Consider the following 19293-nt stretch of genomic DNA (forward strand, 5'->3'; position numbering starts at 1 on the left):
CTCTCGCCTTGTCTCCTGCCTTGCCTACCTTATGGCACTGCTCACAGGTCCTGCAGTACCCTGTTACATCTCTGGAAATTCCAGGCCAATAGAAGTTCTGCATAATATGTCTCTTTCTATGTTTTATGCCAATATGACCTGCAAAGGGAATATTATGGGCTATGGCTAGAAATGCCGGACAGTAGGCTCTAGGCACTACCAACTGCTGTACCCTCTCACCTTCTAGCCCTCCCTCACGAGTCCACTCTCTATACAGTAACCCTTTGTCCCAGTATACAGAATCCCCCTTCCCTTGAGAATCAGTTGCCTTACTAGCTACTTGCCTCAGGCCTTGCAATATAGGGTCTGAGAGCTGAGCCTGTCTCAACTCTCTGTTTGTAACCCTTCCCAGCTCCCCTTCCACAGGAAGTGTGGCATCCTCTGTCAGTGGTGCGTCACTGTCGGCCTGGGTGCTATTATTCACTTCTACCTTTGCAGTCTCTCTGTCCAAGGAAACATCAGTACCCGCAAGCAGCTGTGGCGAACCTTCAGTCTCACTGCTACAGAGTAGCTCCCTCCCTGAAGTAACAACCTCACCAGTCCTGGCTGCAAGTATACAGTCTGTCTGGGTCTCCCCCAGGCTACCAGACCCACATGCCTGTCTCCTAGCCTGTAATTGCATAAGCCCATAGTACTGCCTCATCCAAATCCTTCCCTATCAGGACATCTGGACGGTAGTGTTGTCACCTCAGAGCAAGAGGTTCTCCAATTTGATTCTTGGCTGGGGTGCCTTCTGTTGGGAGTCTGCATATCCTCGCTGCATTCATGTGAGATTCCCCTGGGTGCTCCAGTTTCCACCCACGTTACAAAGACATGCATCTAGAGCATTTCTCCCTGGGCCTCCTCTGAAAATTGGCTTTGTTCCAAGGCAGACTTTCCCCATTAACAAATGTTAAATAAACAAATGTTAAATAAATAATAAATCTACAGGATGGTAGTTTGGTACCCCTGTTGTCTCAAGACAACCTACTATTAGCATTTTGTCTTTCCCACTTACTGGTTCCCAAACCTTTTGTTCCCCACCTTGCCTCTGTGGCCATCTGTATGCCACATGGCCCCACTGGTTGCATTCAAAACATTTAACCCTAGGTCCTGGACGTTCACCTGGTCTAGTGGCTTCCCCTGCTACAGGCAGATTCTGTTGGGGCAGTCTGTGCTACCCACCATGGGTTCGTTTAGACCCATGAGCAGTACTGGGGGTCCCTTCCCTGTGCAGGGATGCCCTGCTTGCTAGGTATAGGTCTCCCTTCTTCCCAAACTAATCTGAAGTAGCAAATTGTCTATCGGCTAACCAAATCCTCATGTCCTCAGGCAAAGCGCTAAGGGCTTGTTCCCTTACCCAAAGGTCTGCCAGCCCTTCAGAAGTCGTGAGCTGACATCCACTCACCCACCTATGAAAATAAGTGCTCAGTTCAGCAACATATTCACACACACTTTCATCTGCCTTGCGTCTATTCTGACAAAACATTTTCCTATACATTTCAGGTCTTAGCTTAAACAATTCTAACAAACAGTTCTTAGCCGTAGTATAATTAAAACTGTCAATGTCAGGCATTTTAGACAACACAGTTATAGCTTTACCATGGAGTAAGGGGGTCAGGAACCATACCCAGAGCCTTTGGTCAACATCATACTGTTTACATAACTTCTCAAACATATGAATGAAACTATCAAAATTATAGGTTCATAGGTTCATAGGTAAGTACTAGGCTATCTGCCCATGGGCATTTATAAGCCTAGCCACAGAGTGATGGCTTTCGCCTCCCCATTAGATTAGTAATCTGGGCCTCTATCAACAGGGCTCCTGAAGTGATCTTAGGGTAGAACTTACAATTACCCATCCACTCATCAAGATTTCTCTTGAAGAGGGTCAGAGAGGAGCTCTGTCGAATATGGATTGGGATTCTATTCCAGAGAGAGGGGAGTTGCTGGGACAGGAATCTATCCCTCCAGCTTGTCCTGTTTATTGTTGTACATAGGTTAAAGTCACTAGAACGAGTGGTTCTGAGGAATCTCGTTTTTTTGAGGTGAAGCATGTCCATTAGTTCAGGGTTTGACATGGCCCTATAGGTCAGGCATAGGTCACCTCTGAGCAGACGTTAAGCGACTGAGAAGAGCTGGAGCCTTTTTAGTCATGCTTCATAGGGTAATTGTTTAAGGCCCTTAATCCTCTTAGTGAGGTACTTCTGTGGTCTTTCTAGTTGTTGCAGGTGTCTAGTGAAGTACATCCCAAATAGGGCATTGTACTCTATTATGGGCCTAATGAGTGAGGAGTAAAGGGGCACAATCACCTCATTGGATCTGGATGAGAAACCCTTTGTGATCAGGTGTGCCACATAGAAGGATTTCCTGACCGTTTTGGCTATGTGGTTATCAAAGGAGAGCATGCTATCTACTTGGGTACCCAGGTCCCTAATTACTTCTTCTGTACTTAGTGGATTCCCATCTATGTGGTAGTTTGTAGGTACTTTGTTTTTCCCAAATGGGATTGCTATGCATTTTTTGGCATTTAGCTTGATCCCCCTCTTTAAACTGCGAAAGAAATTTACTGACCTTTTATGCTTCTGGGGTCCAGTTACTCCCTTCACCATTACCTCCATGACTCTGCCCTTGCACTGGACCAGCAATCAAGGAGCCTCAATCCTCACCACTAACACCAGTGAGAGGCGTCCATATAGGGAAAAGATAATAAATACACACACAGTAAAGTACAGTTTCCCTTAAGAGCACACAGAGATCACAGTCAGCCTGTGGCTGGTTTCTCCCTTTCTCTCCAGGTCCCCAATAAGATTCCCCACTGGCACAGCTATAGGGCCCAGATAGTAGCCTAGTGGGCAAACAAAAACTACCAGCACTTTCTCTGTCCAACCAGTGTTTCGTGTCCCTGCCCAAGTAGCTGTCACAGACACACTTTGAGATAAGATTTTATACAACCACACAGACACTCGTGGGGGAGGCTGGCACAGGTTCTTCAGCTGTGGCCCTTTTACCCAGACTATATGGTGGAAATCAATGCCACCACCCAGCTAATATTTATCAGCTACTCAAAGGCCCTTATGAAAGGGTGTCCAATTATATTGTGTAATATTATTATCCAAATGGTAAGTGCGACTGAACAGTCAAGACTTGAAAACTGCAATCTAGATGTGAATCCAATAACCACTTAGAAAGAAGTTTTTTAGTGCTTTCATTCACAATTTATTTAGTGAATTTCTTCAGAAAAAAATCTGTCTAACCCTTATTACCTTTTATATATGATCTTACATGAAATTATCTCATATATCAACCATATTGTTTTATATGCATAAAAATAAATTTAAATTTATTGACTTGTATTTAAAAATACATGTGTATACATGCACTCATGTTGTTAGTATATCTAAACCATTTTTTTACACATTTTATATGTGTTATCTATTCTTTAAAAAACATTTAAGATTGATGGACTCATTCAGTCCTGGTACATCGTCAGCTCCAAATAACAACTGCCAAAAGGCTTCTTTGCATTCCAAAATGTTGTTCAAATCACCTCCAAATATAACTTTTTCTATTTTATCTATAACAAAAAACTCAAACTTTTTAAAATCTACACATATAGAAGCATGCTTTGCCAAAGAGTTCGTAAAATCCTTATTTTTTATAGCCAAATTGTGCTCATAAATTCTCCTTTTTAAAACTCTTATAGTTTTTCCTATGTAGTGATGGTTACAAGAAACACAATTTGCAATATAAACCACAAACTCTGTGTTACAATTGTAGTAGTCCTTTGCCCAGAAAGTGTAATTCAAATGTCGTAAAGTAATGAAGGAACTATTACTAATGAATCTACATTGTTTGCAGTTTTTGCAAGCATATGTACTTTTTTTAGGACTAACTAACCTGGAATGGCTGTCTTCTTTTTTGTTGCCTAATTCTAGTATAGACTTAAGGTTACGTTTTCTCTTGAAAGTAAATTTTGGTCTAATACCTACTGAAGCAGCCAAATCCTTTTTAGCCAGTAAAATTCTCCAGTTGTTCTCAATTATTTCCTTGACAAACCACATTTCATTGACTATAGGTAAAGGAAATGCTGTCATAAAATTGGTTGAGTCAGTGGTAACTGCCTCTAATGTTGGACCTATACAAATGTCTTTAGATAACAAAATAGGTGAAGCCACTCCTTTTCGTAACACCATAACTTCTTTCTCTATCATTTTCAACCAATCTAATGTGTATCCTCTGGACAAAAATAAGGTCCTTAAAAAAGAAAGTTCACCAATGAATGTGTTGTCATCTGTAGTAAGTCTACTGAGTCTTATCATCTGACCCTTGACAACACCCCTTTTCATGTGTATTGGATGTAGACTATCCCTATGCAAATACTGATTAGCAAAAACAGGTTTCCTGAATATTTTGCTGGAGATGGTGTTTCTTTCTTTATCGATAATTAAATATAAATCTAAATATGAAATGGATGTACTAAATCCACTCACTTTGAATTCCAAAAAATCAGTAGTAGAGTTAAGATCCTCCATCATTTCCATAAACTCATTGTATGTCCCCATCCATAAGAAAAACAAATCATCAATGTATCTATAATAAACTTGTATTTTGGGGTAACTAGAATGTCTAGTTAGAAATTTTGTCTCCCAATTAGCCATGACCAAATTTGCAAAAGCGGGGGCCACCCTTTCCCCCATGGCTACTCCTGAGATCTGTTTGTATAAACTTTTATTGAATCTGAAAAAATTATTGTCCAATACTACATTTATTAGACTGCAAATGGTGTTAACTTTGGTACTAGCAAATTCTGTGTGTTCAGTCAGATATTCCCTAAGATATTCAACACCTTCTTGTTGGTGTATAGAGGTGTACAATGACTTAACGTCTAAAGTACCAAAACTAGTACCATCTAAACTGACATCCAAATTCCTAAGATTTTCTAACAAATGCCACGAATCTCTTAAATAAAATTTGGATTTTTGAACAACTGGATTGAGGACATGATCTAACCAAACAGAAATGTTTTCAGTTTTAGAATGTCTTGCTGAAATAATAGGCCTAAATGGTGGAAGTCTTTGATTCATCTGTGTTTTAGGAATTCCAAAAAAAGATGCCATTTTTGGATGTTCAACTAATAGATAGTTGTAACTCTCATAGTCTAATTCATCCTGACTATACATGTCAAAAAGAGCTACATCTATCTTTTGGAAACTATCTTTGACTTCACCTATGTTAACCTTTTTGTATGTGCTTGTATCTTCTAACATTTTCATCAAAGTATTTTCATAATCATAGTTGTTCATGACCACTAGTTTTCCACCCTTGTCTGCTCTCATTGTCCTGATTTCAGAACTTTTGCTCAAATCATATAATGCATCCTTTTCTTCTTTTGTAAGGTTTTCCATATACCCACTGTGTGTGATTTTCCTAAATTCTCTTTCACATATATCTTGAAAAACCTGCAGAGTAGACTGAAGGGGAGGATTAAAAATACTAGGTTTTTTAGGTGTATTGTCTACCTGTATGTTTATAGATTCTTTTACAATATCCTGCATGCTGTAGCTCAAGTTTAACTTCCTCAGATACAGCCTAAAATCAATAAGAAGTCTCCCTATATTCATGCTACATGCAGGTATAAAAGAAAAACCTTTCTTTAAAACATTTTCTAAATCTTTAGATAAACAAACGTCAGACAAATTAATGTTTGCTCTGTTTGCTCTGTGAATGGTTCAAGGGAAAAGGACCCTGGTGGTGTTCTTGAGGAGAATCCGTGACAACTTGAGCATAACTAACCCGGTTGTTGTCATCAGATCTTTCATCTTCTGTTTCCACCCTCAATGAACCACTTTGGACTTTTTTGACAATCTCCTGGTTTGAAATTAAATTTACTTCACTAGTTTGCTTATCTAGTGAAGCCGGCTTGTTGTTTTCACCTTTATTAATGTCACCTGCCTGTTCAAAAACTGTAACAGTAGATTCACCACCTAAACCTGTATTGGATGAAACAGCAGTTTTTTCAACAAAAATGTATGCCCGATCAGTCTGATAGGCCATAATGTCTCTCTTGAGTTTCTATTGTTTCCTGGTGACTATCATAGCTCTGTGCCGGTTGGCCTTCGCCTCCACTCCATTATACAGAACTGAAAAGTCTTGGAAACAATGATAACTTTTTATTTTCTCATCGAGACATTTAGTGCTGTTTTTTATTTTACAGAACGAACAGACTTGGAAGTGGTACAATACCACGCAAACCAAGGGGAAAGGGAAAGGGAAGAATTACAAAAAAAACAGGTGGTAAAAGAGCACTATGGACATGATTATTGCATTGACATTATTAATTTGTCTGATGTTTATCTAAAGATTTAGAAAATGTTTTAAAGAAAGGTTTTTCTTTTATACCTGCATGTAGCATGAATATAGGGAGACTTCTATAAGAATGAGTCCATCAATCTTAAATGTTTTTTAAAGAATAGATAACACATATAAAATGTGTAAAAAAAAAAAGGTTTAGATATACTAACAACATGAGTGCATGTATACACATGTATTTTTAAATACAAGTCAAGAAATTTAAATTTATTTTTATGCATATAAAACAATATGGTTGATATATGAGGTAATTTCCTGTAAGATCATATATAAAAGGAAATAAGGGTTAGACAGATTTTTTTCTGAAGACGTTCACTAAATAAATTGTGAATGAAAGTGCTAAAAAACTTGTTTCTAAGTGGTTATTGGATTCACATCTAGATAACAGTCAAGACTTATTTGGAGTGACTTGGTACAGTATTACTATATACATGCAATACACTCTTAGAGCTTACATTATCTCTACACAAAACAGCAACAGTTGAAAGGTTTAAAAATATTTAATAATGAATAATAAAACATAAGACAATACTTCTTACTACACAGTGCTAGTCAGGAGTTCAGAGATCACAGAGAACTACTTAAAATATTACAGTAGAAAAGTTCTGACAACACAGAAAAACAAACTAGTCTAATCTTCCTATTTCCTAGCTATATCTAAGAGAAAACACAGTTCTAAAATCCTACGTACATATAGACACAGGCAGAGTGTTGAGTTAGATGTTCTCAAGACAAATGCTCAAATGCTCTCATTCTTTCTGTCCTTAAATTGATAACACAGTACCACTAATTCATTTCAGATTACATCATGTCTTTCTGGTTCCCAGGCTAACAGACTCTCAGAGGTTAATAGCCCATTTGATATTGCAGCTGGTTAGGAACCAGAGCAATAAAAGAAATTATGCACGCAAATTCTAGCCATTAACTCTGGCCTGAAAATAATAGGCAGAATGCCTTTATCTAGACATCTCGGCACTGAGTTTTGACATCAAATAATTGACTTATCAGCTTTGTTACAGCAGAGTGCACTGTTGTTACATTTCTGCAGTTCCACGTTTAACACCATTTTTTCCCATTTAAGAGAACAAGCCTATGGCTAATATTGATATTTATAAATTAAATGACAGACTTATCTACAAAATTCTATCTGACTAGGCTGGCAGCCTTCAACTAGCTTCACACAATATTTTTAAGGTATCTCACAGTGGAAAGTGTAGCTTTACTAGATTTTTCTTTTTATGTTTTTTAACCGATTGGTTTTTCTGTGTGACCTTTTTACTCATTGTTATACTAAGGAGATAACTATTTTTTTGTATTTTTATTTTGTATAGTAACACTGATGTGGTGCTCATTTTTGTGTGCTTAGCAAGATATCAGTTAAAAGGAGTCAATGTATTCATAAATGGCATGTCACCTATTTGTGTGCATCTGGATTTATATTACTTACTCATCTAGGATCAGTTCATGCTCTGGTGATGGTTACCTATTGTGAACATCACACAAGATCCCTAGGTGGCGAGATTTGCATGAGTGTTGTGTGAATGGAATACTGTGTATACGTAGGGTGGCAAGATGATGTCCAAGGTCTTGTGCCATTTTATGGCAGTCTTTTTGAATCACTAAAGGCTTTGGTATATAGGTATACTGCATGCCTCCCATACTCTACTATGCATCAGTGTTTTTGAATGCAAATCATTGATTGTTTCTGTAGATATTTGACTTGCGTCTATGCTCACGAAAACCTTTTCCTATACATTTCAGGTGTTAGCTTAAACAATTCTAACAAACAGTTCTTAGCCGTAGTATAATTAAAATGGTCAATGTCAGGTATTTTAGACAACGCAGTTACAGCTTTACCATGGAGTAAGGGGATCAGGAACTGTATCCAGAGACTTTGGTCAACATCATACTATTTACATAACTTCTCAAACATATGAATAAAACTATCAAAATTATCCCCCTCTTTAAACTGCGGAAGAAATTTACTGACCTTTTGTACTTTTGGGGTCCAGTCACTCCATTCCCCATTACCTCCATGACACTGCCTTTGCATTTGACAAGCAATCAAGGAGCCTCAATCCTCCCCAATAACACCAGTGAGGGGCGTCTGTATAGGGAAAAGATAATAAATACACACACAGTAAAGTACAGTTTCCCTTAAGAGCACACAGAGATCACAGTCAGTCTGTGGTTGATTTCTCCCTTTCTCTCCAGGTCCCCAATAAGGCTCCCCACTGGCACAGCTATAGGGCCCAGATAGCCTAGTGGGCAAGCTAAAACCTCCAGCACCCTCTCTGTCCAGCCAGTGCTTCATGTTCCTGCCCAAGTAGCTGACATACACACACTTTGAGATAAGAGTTTATACAACCACAAAGACACTCGTGGGGAAGGCTGGCACAGGTTCCCCAGCTGTGGCCCTTTTACCCAGACTATATGGTGGAAATCACTGCCACCACCCAGCTAATATTTATCAGCTACTCAAAGGCCCTTATGAAAGGGTGTGCAATTATAATGTGTAATATTATTATCCAAATGGTAAGTGAGACTGAACAGTCAAGACTTATTTGGAGTGACTTGGTACAATATCACTATATACATGCAATGTACTCTTAGAGCTTAAATTATCTCTACACAAAACAGCCACAGTTGAAAGGTTTAAAGATATTTAATAATAAATAATAAAAACATAAGACAATACTTCTTACTACACAGTGCTAGTCAAGAGTTCAGAGATCATAGAGAAATACTTAAAATAATACAGTAGAAAAGTTCTGACATCACAGAAAAACAAACTAGTCTAATCTTCCTATTTCCTAGCTATATCTAATAGAAAACACAGTTCTAAAATCCTACTTACATATAGACACAAGAGTGGTGATTTAGATGTTCTCAAGACAAATGTTCAAATGCTCTCATTCTTTCTGTCCTTAAATTGATAACACAGTACCACTGATTCATTTCAGATTACGTCATGTCTTTCTGGTTACCAGGCTAAAAAACTCTCAGAGGTTAATAGCCCTTTTGATATTGCAGATGGTTAGGAACCAGAGCAATGAACAAAATTATGCATGCAAATTCAAGCCATTAACTCTGGTCTCAAAACAATAGGCAGAATGACTTTATCTAGACATCTCGGCACCAAGTTTTGACATTGAAGAATTGACTTATCAGCTTTGTTACAGCAGAGTATAGATGTTACATTTTTGCATTTCCTCATTTAATACCATTTTTTTGCATTTAAGAGAACAAGCCTGTGGCTTATATTAATATTTACAAATTAAAGGACAGAATTATCTACAAAATTCTATCTGGCTAGGCTGGCAGCCTTCACCTAGCTTCACACAAGAGGTTTAAGGTATCACACAGCAGAAAGTCTAGCTTTGCTAGATTTTTTTTTTATGGTTTTTAACCAATTGGTTTTCCTGTGTGACCTTTCTACTCATTGTTATACTAAGGAGATAACTTTTTTTGTATTTTTATTTTGTATAGTAACACTGATGTGGTGCTCATATTTTTGTGCTTAGCAAGATATCAGTTAAAAGGGGTCAATGTATTCATAAATGGCATGTCACCTGTTTACGTGCATCTGGATTTATATTACTTACTCACTAGGATCAGTTCATGTTCTGGCGATGATGACCTATTGTGAAAATCACACAAGATCCCTGGGTAGCGAGATTTGCATGAGTGTTGTGTGAATGGAATACTGTGTATACGTAGGGTGGCAAGATGATGTCCAAAGTCTTGTGCCATTTTATGACAGTGTGTTTGAATCACTAAAGGCTTTGGTATGTAGGTATACTGCATGTCTCCCATACTCTACTGTGCATCAATGTTTTTGAATGCAAATCATTGATTGATCTGTAGATATTTGGCTTGCGTCTATGCTCATAAAACTTTTTCCTATACATTTCAGGTGTTAGCTTAAACAATTCTAACAAACAGTTCTTAGCCATAGTATAATTAAAACAGTCAATGTCAGGCATTTTAGACAACACAGTTACAGCTTTACCATGGAGTATGGGGGTCAAGAACTGTACCCAGAGCCTTCGGTCAACATCATACTGTTTGCATAACTTCGCAAACATATGAATGAAACTATTAAAATTATCTCCCTCTTTAAACTGGGGAAGAAATTTACTGACCTTGTGTGGTTCTGGCGTCCAGTTACTCCCTTCCCCATTACATCCTTGACTCTGCCCTTGCTCTGGACCAGCAATCAAGGAGCCTCAATCCTCACCACTAACACCAGTGAGGGGCATCCATATAGGGAAAGGATAATAAATACATGCACACATATAGTACTGTTTCCCTTAAGAGCACACAGAGATCACAGTCAGCCTGGGGCTGTTTTCTCCCTTTCTCTCCAGGTTCCCAATAAGACTCCCCACTGGCAAAGCTATAGGGCCCAGATATCAGCTTAGTGGGCAAGCTAAAACCTCCAGCATCCTCTCTGTCCAACCAGTGCTTCGTGTCCCTGCCCAAGTAGCTGACACACACTTTGAGATAGGAGTTTATACAACCACAAAGTCACTCCTGGGAAAGGCTGGCACAGGTTCTCCAGCTGTGGACCTTTTACCCAGACTATATGGTGGAAATCACTGCCACCACCCAGCTAATATTTATCAGCTACTCAAAGGCCCTTATGAAAGGGTGTCCAATTATACAGTGTAATATTATTATCCAAATGGAAAGTGTGACTGAACAATCAAGACTTATTTGTAGTGACTTGGTACAGTTTCACTATATACATGCAATGTACTCTTAGAGCCTAAATTATCTCTACACAAAACAGCCACAGATGAAAGGTTTAAAAATATTTAATAATAAATAACAAAAACATAAGACAATACTTCTTACTACACAGTGCTAGTCAAGAGTTCAGAGATCACAGAGAACTACTTAAATAATACAGTAGAAAAGTTCTGACATCACAGAAAATAAACTAGTCTAATCTTCCTATTTCCTAGCTATATCTAAGAGAAAACAGAGTTCTAAAATCCTGATTACATATATACACAGGCAGAATGGTGAGATAGATGTTCTCAAGAGAAATGCTCTCATTCTTTCTGTCCTTAAATTGATAATACAGTACCACTGATTCATTTCAGATTACATCATGTCTTTCTGGTTCCCAGGCTCACAGACTCTTAGAGGTTAATAGCCCTTTTGATCTTGTAGCTGGTTAGGAACCAGAGCAACAAAAGAAATTATACATGCAAATTCTAGCCATTACCTCTGGCCTCAAAACAATAGGCAGAATGCCTCTATCTAGACATCTCGGCTCTGAGTTTTGACATTGAAGAATTGACTTATTAGGTTTGTTACAGCATGGTGCACTGTTGGTACATTTTTGCAGTTCCACATTTAACACCATTTTTCCCACTTAAGAGAACAAGCCTGTGGCTTATATTAATATTTACAAATGACAGAATTATCTACAAAATTCTATCTGGCTAGGCTGGCAGCCTTCACCTAGCTTCACACAAGAGGTTTAAGGTATCACACAGTGGAAAGTCTAGCTTTGCTAGATTTTTCTTTTTATGTTTTTTAACCAATTGGTTTTCCTGTGTGACCTTTTTACTCATTGTTATACTAAGGAGATAACATTTTTTTGTATTTCTATTTTGTATAGTAACACTGATGTGGTGCTCATATTTGTGTGCTTGGCAATATATCAGTTAAAAGGGGTCAATGTATTCATAAATGGCATGTCACCTGTTTGTGTACATCTGGATTTATATTACTTTCTCAGCTAGGATCAGTTCATGCTCTGATGATGGTTACCTATTGTGGACATCACACAGGATCCCTGGGTGGCGAGATTTGCATGAGTGTTGTGTGAATGGAATACTGTGTATATGTAGGGTGGCAAAATGATATACAAGGTCTTGTGCCATGTTATGGCAGTCTGTTTGAATCATTAAAGGCTTTGGTATGTAGGTATACTGCATGCCTCCCATACTCTAGTATGCATCAATGTTTTTGAATGCAAATCATTGATTGTTTCTGTAGATATTTGGCTTGTGTCTATGCTCACAAAACTTTTTCCTATACATTTCAGGTGTTACCTTAAACAATTCTAACAATCAGTTCTTAGCCATAGTATAATTAAAACAGTCAATGTCAGGCATTTTAGACAACACAGTTACAGCTTTACCATGGAGTAAGGGAGTCAGGAACCGTACCCAGAGCCTTTGTTTCGCATCATATTGTTTACATAGCTTCTCAAGCATATGAAAGAAACTATCAAAATTATCTCCCTCTTTAAACTGCGGGAGAAATTTACTGACCTTTTGTGCTTCTGGGGTCAAGTTACTCCCTTCCCCATTACCTCCATGACTCTGCCCTTTCTCAGGACCAGCAATCAAGGAGCCGCAATCCTCACCACTAACACCAGTGAGGGGCATCCATATAGAGAAAGGATAATAAATACACACACAGAAAAGTACAGTTTCCCTTAAGAGCACACAGAGATCGCAGTCAGCCTGGGGCTGTTTTCTCCCTTTCTCTTCAGGTCCCTAATAAGACTCCCCACTGGAACAGCTATAGGGCCCAGATATCAGCCTAGTGGACAAGCTAAAACCTCTAGCACCCTCTCTGTCCAACCAGTGCTTCATATCCCTGCCCAAGTAGCTCACACACACACACTTTGAGAAAAGAGTTTATACAACCACACAGACACTCCTGGGGAAGGCTGGCACAGGTTCTCCAGTTGTGGCCCTTTTACCCAGACTATATGGTGGAAATCACTGCCACCACCCAGCTAATATTTATCAGCTGCTCAAAGGCCCTTATGAAAGGGTGTCCAATTATAGTGTGTAATATTATTATCCAAATGGTAAGTGCGACTGAACAGTCAAGACTATTTGGAGTGACTTAGTACAGTATCACTATATACATGCAATGTTCTCTTAGAGCTTAAATTACCTCTACACAAAACAGCCATAGTTGAAAGGTTTAAAAATATTTAATAATAAATAATAAAAACATAAGACAATACTTCTTACTACACAGTGTTAGTCAAGAGTTCAGAGATCACAGAGAAATACATAAAATAATACAGTAGAAAAGTTCTGACATCACAGAAAAACAAACTAGGCTAATCTTCCTATTAACTAGCTATATCTAAGAGAAAACATAGTTTTAAAATCCTACTTACATATATATACAGGCAGAGTGGTGAGTTAGATGTTCTCAAGACAAATGCTCTCATTCTTTTCATCTTTAAATTGATAACATAGTACAATTGATTCATTTCAGATTACATCATGTCTTTCTGGTTCCCAGGCTCACAGACTCTCAGAGGTTAATAGCCCTTTTGATCTTGCAGCTGGTTAGAAACCAGAGCAATAAAATAAATTATACATGCAAATTCTAGCCATTAACTCTGGCCTCAAAACAATAGGCAGAATACCTTTATCTAGACATCTCGGCTCTGAGTTTTGACATTGAAGAATTGACTTATCAGGTTTGTTACAGCATGGTGCACTGTTGGTACATTTTTGCAGTTCCACATTTAACTCCATTTTTTCCCATTTAAGAGAACAAGCCTGTGGCTTGTATTAATATTTACAAATGACAGAATTATCTACAAAATTCTATCTGGCTAGGCTGGCAGCCTTCTCCTAGCTTCACACAAGAGATTTAAGGTATCACACAGTGGAAAGTGTAGCTTTGCTAGATTTTTCTTTTTATGTTTTTTAACCAATTGGTTTTCCTGTGTGACCTTTTTACTCATTGTTATACTAAGGAGATAACTATTTTTTGTATTTTTATATTGTATAGCAACACTGATGTGGTGCTCATATCTGTGTGCTTAGCAATATATCAGTTAAAAGGGGTCAATGTATTCATAAATGGCATGTCACCTGTTTGTGTACATCTGGATTTATATTACTTACTCAGCTAGGATCAGTTCATGCTCTGATGATGGTTACCTATTGTGAACATCACACAAGATCCCTGGGTGGCGAGATTTGCATGAGTGTTGTGTGAATGGAATTCGGTGTATATGTAGGGTGGCAAAATGATGTCCAAGGTCCTGTGCCTTGTTACGGCAGTCTGTTTGAATCACTAAAGGCTTTGGTATGTAGGTATACTGCATGCCTCCCATACTCTACTATGCATCAATGTTTCTGAATGCAAATCATTGATTGTTTCTGTAGATATTTGTCTTTTTTCTCTTTTGTGCCCTCTGCTATGATTTCTAATGTACCAGGTTTGAGATGTATGGAATTCACAAATCAGGTAAAAGGGCAGAGCTGAAGTTTCTTTTAAATTTTCAATTTTGTCTCCGTTTGTATGACATCGACAGTACTATATTTAGTAATCAATAATATTTAGGGGTGCAGGGACACATAAAACTCTGCAAAAATGATGCCTTTGATTTTTTTATGCAGGTTTGTGCAGTTACATTTTTTGAGCTTTTGGTATTTTATATGTGGATGAGATATGTACATAAAGGGGTCTATCTTACTACGTCGACAAGTCAGAACGCCGACAGCGAGAACACCGACGCCAGAAGATCGAAAACGGAGAAGACCGACGGATCAAAACCCCGACGCTGAGAACATCGACATGGGAAAAGGCTGTGTATGTATGCGGTAGTGACGGACGTTAGGGTGCGAGTAAGGTAAGTGTGCGACTGTGATAGTTTGTGGGTTAGAGGCGGGTTAAGTGAGTTAGGGTTAGGGCGCGGGCTAGGTCAGTGTGCGACTGTGATAGTTTGTGGGTTAGGGGCGGGTTAAGTGAGTTAGGGTTAGGGCGCGGGCTAGGTAAGTGTGCGACTGTGATAGTTTGTGGGTTAGCGGGTTAAGTGAGTTAGGGTTAGGGCTGGCTAGGTAAGTGTGCGACTGTGATAGTTTGTGGGTTAGGGGTTAAGTGAGTTAGGGTTAGGCGGGTTAGGTGAGTGTGCGATAGTGGCGGACCTTAGGGTTAGGGTTTGGGTTAAGGTTGTAGGTAGTTGTGTATGTGAGGTTTAGTGTTGGTTTGTAAGGATTTTGGTGTGCTTGTGTTGTGTGTGTGCTTTTTGGACCGGGGATTTGTTTTGTTTGTTGCTTGTCGGGATTATGGTGTGTCGGGCATGTGAGGTTTCGTGTTTGTGAAATGTCGGTTATGTGGTGTCGGTGATTTTGTTGTCGGCGTTTTGACATGTCGACGTAGTAAGATAGATCCACATAAAGATATAAAATGTTAGGAGTTATCACTGTAAATCTTGTCAAAGGCAACACTCTGTCTTGATCCTGCTTGACCTTTCAGTGGCTTCTGACACTGTGGCTCAAGGAGTATTATAGACCTGTTTACAAACTTGGCTTGTTCAGTACTGTACTTGAGTGTTTTCCCTTTTGATTCTTTAGTTGCTCTCAGAGAGCGATCTCTGTGGTTAGCTCCATAGAGAGACACTGCCATAATATGGAGTAGCACAAGACTCCATTTTAGTCCCTCTTTTTTCCTGTGTAAATGCTGATGCTGATGTTCTTCAGGGAATATAGAGTGAGCTGATATCATTACTTTGCAGATGATAACTAGTTGTACCTCTGTTTTCTCAGGACCACCTCTGAGTTTTACCATTTTAGCAGCTTGGTTAGATTCCATCCCCATTTGGAAGATAATAGTCACCATAAAGGATCTAATATAAAACCTGAGGTTGTGCTTGTGCTGGGACTGTGCTGCTGCATGATGCCATTCACTTTGCATCTATTTCATACCTTAACCATTCCTTTCTTTCTTTTACAGATAGTCAGTTATATTTTTTAGCTAAGTTGAAATATCTTGGTGTAGTTTATCAAAGGTTAGATATCTGCATCTCCTAATTTCTGACATTAGAGGTTCAAGTGTCAGTGGTTATCAGCTCCTTTTACTGCTATATGAAGAACATTACTCAGGTCAAACATTTAATTCCTTGTGAAGGGTTGGCAGTGGCCCTTCTTTTTGATGCATTGCCATGTCAGAACTATTGTAATACTTTTTTTTATGAACCAGGGACTCATCGATACAGTTTTTGCCTGCTTGCAGCATGGCCAGAAATCTATAGTCAGGGTTTTAACTGGATCTTCCAGATTTTGCAATATTGTGTTACTGTTACTGGATTTTGACTGGCTGTCTGTGTTGGTTGGATCCATATTTAATCTTATTTATTTACTTATCAAGCTTTGCTTGGTCTGGGACCCCATCAGTATAAGCATTTGGTGTCCCTTTTAGGTCTCTCAAGATGTTAGGTTAAGGGAATTAATGCTATAGAAACTAATAAAAAAGGTACTGTTTAATGATGTTGCTTCTGTTTTTGACTGGCGATTCATTTGATCACCATTAAGAGCAGCATCAAACTTTAAATTTTAATTAATTTAACAGACAACAGACTAAGAGTTCTTAAATTAGGATTGAAGTTTTTCCCATTAAACAACCTACAGATCACATTATTAAAACTGAGTTATTTAAATTTGTGAGGAAAATTGAGTTAAAATATTATTTTACTGAATTTCGTCATCTAAATAACAATACGGTTGAGTCTAGTAACTCTGATTCTAATGTTTCTTCTATGAACAGTTTTTATTCCTGTAATTCTGAAATGTTTTCTTTAGATGAAGGCTTTACAGCTATTAACACTGGAAAAGTAAAATGTTTGGCCTCCCACACAAAGTACTAAGATAAGTGTCTTTTTTTGATATGTTGAATGTGAATGTTCTAGATGCATTACAGTAATTTTATAACAATAAAGTTGTAACTATAATTTATTGAAGGAAGAATGGGTGGCATTAAGAAAAATACAGTGTCACCCTGAAGTGGTTATTAAACTTCAAATATATGTTAGAGTATTGTTGTTATGAATCATGTACAATATGAAATGTGTTAATTTGCAATTAAGTAATAGATGTATGTGTATAAGATTGTGTATACGAATGATTATATTGAAGCTACATGGAATCCAGTTGATTCAATGTTAGATTAGATTTCTTTAATAATAAAGATGGTAGAGTTCTCTCTGATATTAGTGATAGCAGGGCTGTCACATTTAATTTTCTACTGAAAATGCATAAAAATCTTACTAAACCTTTTAGAAGGTCAATAATATCAGCTTGTGGAAGTTTTATTGATAATGCAGGGAAAGTAATTAGTGATTATCTTATGCTATATGGAGTTGATTTACCTTCTTACATAAGATACTACAGATTTGTTGATTAAGTTAAAACATTTTGTATGGACAAAAGATTAGTATTGGATATCTATTGACATGTATAGTTTATATACAAATATAGTACATGAATTTAATTTATATACACTTCAATTTTTTTTAGGGACTTCACTTAAAGCTTGCTCTGTAAAGGATTTAGATTACTTTTGTCTGAAAAAAAATTGTCTTTAATAAAGCGATATTTTTGTAAGCATAGGATGCAACTGTGGGGTTAACTTTGCCTCTGCCTATGTTTATTTAAGGGTATGGTGGAACAGGAGTTTATGTATAGACAACAATTTTCTTAAAACGCAATGTTAAGATTATAATTTTATTGATGAAATATGTGATTGTGAAGGTAGTATCAGTGAAGGTGTAGAAACTTTAAAGAATCTTTAAAGGACCTGAATAACACCCCTTATGGCTTGCCTTTTACTTGTACATTAGATTTGAGAGAGATTAAATTTTAGGTGATACATTATTTGGAAGTTCCGGAATGAAGGTGGTTTCTAAATTATATAGGAGGCCTACTGCTTCTAATACAGCTTTATGTAGACCCTGATTCCTAAAGATTTACTCTCAGTATAAGTGACTACTTACACTGAGAGCAGGTGGTATGTAGTCTGCATAGTAAGTCTGTTTACTTACACTGAGAGCAAGTCTATCAGAATCAGGGCAGACTTACACAGAAAGCAACTCTTTTGGAATCTGGCCCTTAATTCTACTTGCCATCTTCCCCTTACTAAAATTTTTCTAAATTATATTGAATTACTTAGAGTTTGAAGAATTTGTAGTTCTAAAATTATTTTTGGATTGAAGTTAAAGAAGTAATAAAGAATTATGTGGATTGTGGCTACAATAAAATGATGTTTTAGAAGCTTAGAATAAAGTCTGTATTTTAAGTAGAGATGAATTGTTAAAACATCCCTTAAATTTTGATTTGAAAGACAGAGATATTTATAGATTATTAGAGATACATTTTATAAAACTTCTGTTTTTTTTTTGTTACAGCATGCAGTGACGTTACTAGCATTTTCATTTGACAGATGAAAAAATGTTTGGAATATGTTACAAATTATGTAATATTTAGAGATATTTCCTCAGAGATTCACAGTATTAATATAGGATCTTTAAAAATGTCAAGGATTTTTTAGTTCATAATCACTATATTAAATAATTGCAGATTACTCTGCATATTAAAGTACAACTACTGGATACCTTTTCCTATGGTTCTTGCTGTAACTATTAGATTGTTAAAAGTTTTGATAAAATTAATAATAAGAAGCATAGCATTAAAAATTATTCTTCTTGTAACTGTATTGCAATTATTTATGCTTTGAGGTGATTAGTTTATATAGGTCAAACTCATAGACAATTTAAGATTAGATTACAAGAACACATTAGGGATATTAAACATAATAAAGAAACCAGTTCCTTGGATACACATTCCTTTCACCATCACAATAGTGATAGCAGATTTCTAAAAGTTACCCTTCTTCAACAAGTGGTTTTAAACGAAAGGAAAGGGGATAATATAAGAAATTACCTTTTCTATAATTAAACTCTCTCTCTGTTTTAAAATTTGATACTGTGCAATTGTGTGGTTTAAATAATGAACATGTGTGGAAGAGTTTTTTATGATGTTGGTAAGTAATTAAATATGTTGCTTTTATTTTTATTGGTTAATTGTTTTATTAAGTTGATTGCTGTTTGTTTAAATAGCTGCATTT

The 19293-nt window shown here is 37.3% G+C and overlaps 1 protein-coding gene across 2 annotated transcripts in view; it reads left to right on the plus strand.

Annotated features, from left to right (window-relative positions):
* The window catches only part of LOC122807136 (ninjurin-1-like), a 234157-nt gene that overhangs the window by 16026 nt on the left and 198838 nt on the right, over positions 1-19293 (plus strand). The window lies entirely within an intron of this gene.

The sequence above is a fragment of the Protopterus annectens genome, chromosome 7.part0, assembly GCF_019279795.1.
Source record: "Protopterus annectens isolate FY-2018-M chromosome 7.part0, PAN1.0, whole genome shotgun sequence".
Taxonomy (NCBI): domain Eukaryota; kingdom Metazoa; phylum Chordata; order Ceratodontiformes; family Protopteridae; genus Protopterus; species Protopterus annectens.